The sequence below is a fragment of the Pteropus medius genome, unplaced genomic scaffold, assembly GCF_902729225.1.
Source record: "Pteropus medius unplaced genomic scaffold, Ma_sr-lr_union100, whole genome shotgun sequence".
NCBI classification, from domain to species: Eukaryota; Metazoa; Chordata; class Mammalia; order Chiroptera; family Pteropodidae; genus Pteropus; species Pteropus medius.
In genome coordinates, this window is record NW_024347867.1 from 2208469 (window position 1) to 2216925 (window position 8457).

Here is an 8457-nt window from a genome sequence, read left to right on the forward strand (position 1 = left end):
TGAAAAAAAGCATGGAAAGAAGGAAGTTCATAAAGAAAGTCTAAACATCCTTTTCCTATGGGAAAAATGATCATAATAAAAATAATAAAACTAATTTGTATTAAGCATTTTCTACATGTCAGGCACTATACATCTGCTATTTAATCACTCTTCACAATAAGCCTATGAGGTAGATATTATTATCGTGTCCATTTGTGGAGGAAAAAACAGGAACTTAGAATTTAAATAACTTGCTGGAGCTGGTAGGTGGAGAAGCTGACTTCCACCCAAAGTCTTACTGAGTCCCGAGGTTAGCAATCGCTTGCATAATTGTGTCCTTTGTCCATTGCTGGTTTGAATATTTAAAGGCAAAGTTCAAGTCTCATTCATCCTTAACTCATAGCACTAGGCCGAAGATCACCCATGCCATTTGGAGACAGTAAATATTTATTGATTCAAAAGAGATAGTCAAAAGGCACTGGGATAAGGTTATTTGACTGGCAAACAGAGCATACGTCAAAAGAAATTGCAAAGCCAACGGGGGGAAAGCAGAGTGGTGCAAGTGGTCTTGTTGCTACAAAAGACAGACTGTATTGTTTGAGACGTTTGGAATTCAGAGCATCAAGTTCAAAGAGTATTTTGAAGTGGCACCATTATAAGAAATAATAACTCCTAGGGAACAACTAGAAAGATTCCGAAGTTCTTTTGCTTTGACTTGTTCTTCTTCCAGTTACTAAAGAAGGCAGGCTGGGGTGAGACTTTATAATGCTGTATGAATCTATTGTCTCCACAAGTAAAGCAAACATAAGACACAGTTAGGTTTGTGTTGTGGTTGCACCCTGTTTTCAGGCTGTATCTCTGGCTTGCTTCTTCCAGAGCCAGCTTCCACCAGGTAGGGCTGTCAACTCAACTCTCAGAGATATCATCATTTAGCCTATCTCTTCTACCAGCCTCCTCTTTAACTTTGGTGTGGCAGAACTAGATCCTTCCCAGAATGCTACTGCCTCTTCTTTTCTTACAGTTAAAGAAAACTGAAGTGAAGGTTTAGATGAGAAAATGAGTCAGCATGTTCAGAACAGAACTATTAAGCTCACTTCTGATGCAGACTAGAGTTAGCTCCTTTTTAGATATCTTCAAATTACTGTGTCTAGAACTGTATCTTGTAATTAATTTATATTTACTATGTATTTATCACTTGAATGCATACATAAATGAATATCCACCAAATATCTCTATAGAGAATAGTGTGTGTAACATGTTGTGGAAATAGAATCATACCACCGATCAGAATAAGAGAACTTGGTTTAAATCCTAACTAACATATGTAGTTGGGTTAGATAATGAAGAACCTGATAGTCATCCTTACAAATAATTAAATAATTCAAGGGGAGAGTGTGATGACTTTTTTTTAACAATTCAATATCAACAACTTCTTGATTAGGTCTATGGCCATGCCACCCTGAACAAGCCCGACCCTGTCTGATCTCAGAAGCTAAGTAGGGTCGGATCTGGTTAGTACTTGGATGGGAGACCACTTAGGAAGACCAGGTGCTGTAAGCATAAAAAATAAAAAATAAGGGATTGTAAGCAGATGAGGTCTTTGCAATCTGTGAAGTCAACCAAGAAAAAAAAAAAACTTCTTGATTAAAGGTGTTTTAAGTAGTATTCAGTTAAGGACAGAGGAATTACTCATCCCCCAAGTACATCTGGATAACCTCACAATACCTCAGACTGACTAAATCCCAAACTATCATATTTGCCCAAAGAAGCTCTTGCTCCCACATCTTCATTTTTCTGTTAACCGTGGCTCTATTCCCTAATCACCAGGCTTTCAATGCAGCTGTCAGAGACAGCCTTTGCTTAAATTCATTCGGTTACCAAGACCTACAGTTTTGGGGGTTTTTTTACATCCTCTTTTGCTATTCCTGTAGCCCACTGCTCTGAGTCAGGTCCTTGTCTTTTCAGCCTCTAATGTTTCGTTAGTGGTCCAATCTGTCTTCTTACCTAAATTTTTCTTTCTATTGGCTGTTATGGGATGAATTGTGTCTGCCTAAATTCCTATGTTGAAGCCCTAACCTTGTGACTGTATTTGGAGACAGGGTGTTTAGGGAGGTAACTAAGGTTACATGAGGTCATTAGGGTGGGCCCCTAACCCAATAAGAAGGGGAAGAAACACAAGAGACCCCTCCCTCTCCTCTCTCTCTCTCCTCCCACCCTCTCTCTTAGTGCACAGAGAAGAGGTTGTGTGAGATCACCACGAGAAAACAGCTATCTACAAAGCCAGGAAGAGAGTACTCACCAGAAATGGAATGTTCCAGTACCTTGATCTTGGACTTTTAGCCTCCATAACTGTGAAATAATAAATTTCTGTTGTGTAAGCCACCCACTCTATGGTATTTTGTTATGGCAGCCCGAGCCGACTAACACAACAGGTCATTCTACCTCGCGTTAACCGGAGTTATACCTATAAAACAGCAACCTGATCTCATGCTTTAAAAACCTTCAGGATGCCCCACCAGCTGTTTGTCCAAACTCTTCTGCTTGGAACCTGAGGCCATCTTCCATGTCACTCCCATTACGACCTGCCCAGCTGTAGACCTGTGCATTATTTTAGGCAAACATTCTACTCCAGTGATCTTCTCACTGTCCTCAAAAGGCACTTGGCATTTTCTAAAGCCACAACAAAGCACAATTTCTTTGAAGAATTGCCAAGAGTATGCCATGGCTGGAAGATGAGTTGCATGGTGAGGATGGCAGGATGTGAGGGAGAGGAGCCACGCTGCAGCCATGTTGCTTTTTTTCCCCATTTAACAGTGTCCTCATTGAGTCTGGGAGAGGCGATGGGCCCAAGTCCAGAGTAAATAATAACATCTAAGCTAGGAGTCAGCAAACTTGTTTTGTAAATGGTTAGGTGAACATAAATATTTTAGGCTTTATGGCCCTGTGGTCTCTGTCACAACCCTGCTGTTCTAGCATGAAAGCAGACACAGGCAACATATAAACAAATGAGCATGGCTGTGTTCCAATAAAATTTTATTTACAAAAACAGTCAATGAACTAGATTTGGCCTGTGAGTTATAATTTGCCAATTCCCAAATGTGTCAATCCCAGAGCACTGACTGTTTTTCTGAACCAAATCTGGAACTACTTTCAGGTTTCTTGTTATATGAAGGAGGGAAAATTCTACTTTTTAGAGGACTCGCTATTCAAACTGTAGGCCATAGACTAACAGTATCATCCTCTGGGAGCGAGTTAGAAATGCAGAATCTCAGGCCCCACCACAGACCTCCTAAATATAACATGTATTTTAATAAGAAGCCCTGGTGACTGGAAAGATATATTAGAGCTTGAGACACACTGGTTGAAGCCACTGTTCATTGAACATTCTATTACTTGCGGCTTCAAACATCCTTAACTTATACTGACAGGAAGGAACCAAGTCATGAACCATTCTACATGCTTTGCTTGTGTCCTGAAGGATATTAAAGTGTTTTAAGCAGAGAGTGAAATGGTAAGTTTTTTAGCCGATGTCTTATCTCTCTTATGAAACAATTAGCTCCAAAAAATCAGAATGTATTCCAAAGAAATATGCCTGTTATTCATCTTGCTCTACAGGGTCGTGCAGGTAGCCCCCCTACAACTTCCACTGCATCAGATGGAATTTAAATGCAGGTTCTTCTGTCAGACCTGCTCTCCTGCCTGTAACCTGCTGCCCTAGGGCCAGGAAAATTCTCAATTTCTGGCATATTCTAGGGGGCTTTCAAGTGGCTGCTGGGCTGTAACTTCAGCATTTGAATTTGAAACGTGAGGCTGGAAAGCTTTATTTTTAGTCACGTTCAATGCTGCCACCACCCAGCTCGATTCATTTATTTTCTGAATATATTCTCACCTCTCCTATAAGCTACTTTGGTGGAAGCAGTCATACTTTAGGATTTTTGCATTCTTTCCACAAACCTCGCAAAGTTCCTCCAATAAGCCTTGCAAGTGTTTTGCGTGTGGTAGATTCCTGATAAATATTAGATTAATTTTAAAAATATGAGCCATCATATATTGCTTTTTCAAGCTCCTGAAATAATATGCGACTATCACCATCAGCTAAGTTAAAAATAAGAGAGTCAAAAGTATTGAAACATTATCAAGTCCTTTGCAAAACAGGTCTTTTCATATCCTTTGTGTTAGGAGCCTAACGCAACCCAGGAACGCTCTTATAAAGAATTAGGTGCAAACTTTGGCTCTCAGGGCTGCCCCATTTATCAAGTCACCACATCCTCCTGCAGTTCATTTATGAAGAGCTAAAACTCAAACAAACACCAGCTCCAGCACAGCTCAAGAAGACCTGTTTTAAATAGTATCCCATGTAATCCGTACAAGAATCTAGAAAGGGGCAAATTATTACCCTAATATTAATGAGGAAACAGGCACTAAGGACTGATGTACACAGCTTAAGATCACATGACTAGAACTTTGGTGGTGGTAGGAGGTGAGTTAGAACTCAAACCCCAGAGAGTCTGGCTCCTGAGTCTGTGCTCTGAGCCATTAAGCAGTGTCTCCATAAACAGAGTCCAGACGCGTCGAAAACCAACCTCTCATTGCTCTACATTCTTTTCAGCCACAGGCACCTTCAGCTAGGATTTTCGCATGACAAATAGTTTATACTAAGCCCAGACACACTGAAAACAAAGTGTTAGAAGCCACTCATTCTATGGTCTATTCCAGCAAGTGACAATTTCTGTATTTAAAGGCCTTTCCCAGTAGGAGATAATGATTTCATCTATTATTATTAATACTAAGAAAATACCTTTAAAATCAAATTAAGAGAGATTACTTTTAATTTTTCTTGGCAGTTACATAGACTAGAAAGTTTTTCTCTATCCTTTCAGAGTCTACAGGAAAGACTGTCAAAGGAGCGCCTGTCATTATGACCCCATTATCTACCTAGACTCCAGAGACGTTATTGCAAAGCCTATGACCACATCCAAACAGCTAAAGTAAAGCATGAGACAACACTGCAGTGACACCGGAAGCATAGGTGCCCAGGTAGAGTCACTGAAACCTGAAGGCCGTCATTTATATTCGGGTCATGCTGCTCATCTGTCGCAATTTATATAAGAATTTAACTTATTTTTCGCCAGTTTTTAATTCTGGCTCTGTCATTTCCTGAATCAAGAAGACCTCTGAAAAGACATGGATCATCTCCAAAAAGGCTTTTTCTTCTCAAAGAGAGTATAGCTATGACTTTGTGATAGCAAACTGACACCACAGGACCAGCTTGTGTATGCCTTAAGATTTTGTGATTGTTCCTAGAGACTTTTTACCCCCCTCCAAAAACCAGGAGGCATTAACTATTTTAAATGGCAGTGAATTAACCTATGTAAGTTTGTACAGAAAAACTCACAGCCCTACTTCAAGTTTTTGCCAGCAGAAATTTCAGTTTTTAGTAAAGAGATACTCTCTTCATGAGTCTGTCTGTTACTACTGATTTTTGGTGTGTGAGTTCTTTTTGTGAGGGAGAGCAGTTCCTTTAAATGTCATATGCATATATTACTTGGTTGTGCAATGCGTTTCACCCCTGACATCTTTTTTGGCTTCCTCTCCATTCTTTCTCTTGTCGCAGTTTCTTTCTTCTAGAAAACCCCTCTTCTATCACCCAGTCGTTCAAGGCAGAGAGCAGAATTATCCTCCTCTCAATGCAATAAATAACTCAGTCTTGCAAATCATATCTTCAAAATAAATCTCAAATCTATTTCTCTTTTTATTCCTACTCTCCCAGAGTCCAAACCATTATAATTTCTCTCTTACGTGAAGACGTATATCTGAAGACAGATACCTGGTGACATTACTTGGACCACTGCAGTGGCCTTCTAATTAAACTCCTCCTTCCTTCCACCCCTGTCCAGTCATCCATTCTTCATACAAAAATCAAAGCGGTAACTCCATTGTTTAAGCCCTCCGAAGGCTTCCAGTAGACCTCGTACGACAATCCAAACCCACGCCAAGTCTGGCTTCCCTCCGTGTTCTCTCTCTGTTCTCCGGCCATACCGAGTTGCCCACGGTTTCTCCAAGATGCCAAATTCTTTCTCATTTCTAAGCCTTCTCCTCTACTTTCAATTCTGCCAAGAAATCCTCCCACTCACCCACCCATCACTTGGCTTTTTTTATACATCCTTCAAGTCTTGGTTCAAATATTACTTCCTCAAGAGGCTCTTTTAAACGTAACCACTAAATTAAGTTCTTATGTTCCTCATCCCTGTTTTCACAGAATTCATTCTCATAGAATATGTGTGTGTGTGTGTGTGTGTGTGTGTGTTTAGCTCTTGCCTCTCATGATAGATTGTAACCTTCTTGAGGTCAAAGACCATAACTTTTTGGTTGATCATTTAGCATTGGGCCACGTCCATGGTAAGCCTTCAGCTATTATTTGTTTAATAAGTAAATTCATATAATCTGTAATATAGTCACATCTCATGAAATACAAAATCGATGTATTTTTGGAAAACAAAAGAAAAAAACTCATAGGTTCTCAAAAAGAAATGACATAATTTAGCACTGATGTCTCATGGGCCATGTTACCACAGGACTTATTTCTGTGAAATGAATCAATAAAAATGAAAATATTAATGTCTTTGAGGGGTTTTCTTGCTAAATTACTCTGGAAAACAGATACCAATATACATACCAATGTCCACCATAAACAGCAAACACGAAAGTTTTCATGATTTATTTGTTCCAACAAGCTCATATGTGTGCTCACTCCAGTGGTGTAATCCAGCTTCTTCCAGTCTACCGGCTGAGCAGCAGCAAGTCTGAGATGTTGCCTCTCCCAGACCTGGGGTAGGAGGTTTTTCTAGCCTAGAAAAACTGCCCCACATGACAGAGTGGCTCCCACACCTGCAGTCTTTGTATTCAGGACATTGGCCATCTCTTACCCTGGTTACAAGTGTCCAAAACAAAATAGTTTGATACTCTTCCAAAGTTAACGTTGACTTTACATACACGTTAGTGGTTAAAAAGTAGAATATTAAAATCCTAGATATAAAATTAACCCTTTAGTACCATCCCAAATAACACTTTCCATAGCCTTTCTCACTGCTATTTTTCAACAGAGAAGACATTTTATAAGTACTTTCACATATATAATCTGATCTGATCTTCAAGGCAGATATTATTACTCTGATTTTACTCCTCGTAGTGGTTGATAAACTAGTTTCTCTCAGCTTCAAACCAACTCGTGTATACTCTATTTTCTGATTTGGGGCTGGGACTCTGAAAACCCTGTTTCCCTGTGTCATCTCCTTGTTGGGTTCTGCTCAAAGGGACCCTGAAGAGAGATGGGGAGGCAGGAGGAGGGAGAAGGGACTTGATCCTCGCTGTTGGGTTCCCGTGCCTGGCAGCACCAGCTGGCTCTTCACTTAGGCAGCAGCTGTTCATTCTCGCTCCCAGCTTTTTTCCACTACCCACCTTCACCCCGCAACCAGCTTCATTGCATCTGCTCAGGTATCTGGGCAGTGCCCCCTGCAGGGATTTGAAGTGTCACTTTATAAATCTATAAAGCTGTTTTATTCACTTGAAGATAGGGTCATACTGCCACAGTTTTTCAATATGTATTAAGCAGGTATCTAATCCAATTATTGCTAGAAATGGGGATAAAATGCTTTCATTGTATGGTCACCACTATGCAAATGAGCATATGCAAAGATGGGATCTGCATTGTCCATCTGCTTTGTAACGTGACAATGGAACTGTCTGCCCAAACATTGGAGCTTCAGACCTCAGCCTGCCTCTTCTGCTGGTGCTTAAAATCTCCCATTACTCTCTTACAACTAAGATTTCAACCCCACAGCACATGGGGGCATTGGAATAGCATAGTAGCATTCACTTACACATCACACAGTGATCCAAGATGAACTGACAGTAACATAGAGTTAAGATGAAGATGTAAAAAACAACTGTGGATTTGGGAAAATATGGCCGTCTGTGAGCCTCATTTTTATGTATTAAATGCTTGTGTAGTACTTACCATTTAGCACTATTTTAAGCACTTTATACTTTGCTCAATTAATTCTCCTAACAAGGACATGAGGTAGGTACCACTGGTATCCTCATTTTCAGAGATGAGAGAACTAAGGCACGGTGAGGGTGAGTTACTTGTCCAAGGTCACATACCTATGAATGGTGGAGCTGGGATTTGAACTCTGAAAATCTGGCTCCTGAGCCCATGCTTGTAACTGCTAAGCTGTTTTGAGAGTCATTCATCATTTTGATGAGACGATGGCTCTGAAGTTCAGTTTATGGCCCACGGTTGCACGGCTAACAGATGGCAGGAGCTACGTAACTGGATTTCCTCCCAATCAATGATAGCAGAAGACAAAACAACATAGCAGAAGAGGCAACATGGATTCCCTGTCATGTCGTTACATGCTCCAACTGTGTAACTAAAGCTGTCAGTTTGCATACACTGACACGGACAAAGCTCACACA

At 40.4% G+C, this 8457-nt stretch overlaps 1 pseudogene; it reads left to right on the plus strand.

Moving 5' to 3' along the window:
- Positions 1–1420: 1420 nt before the first annotated feature.
- Positions 1421–1539, plus strand: LOC120615880 (uncharacterized; annotated as a pseudogene).
- The last annotated feature ends 6918 nt before the right edge of the window (positions 1540–8457 follow it).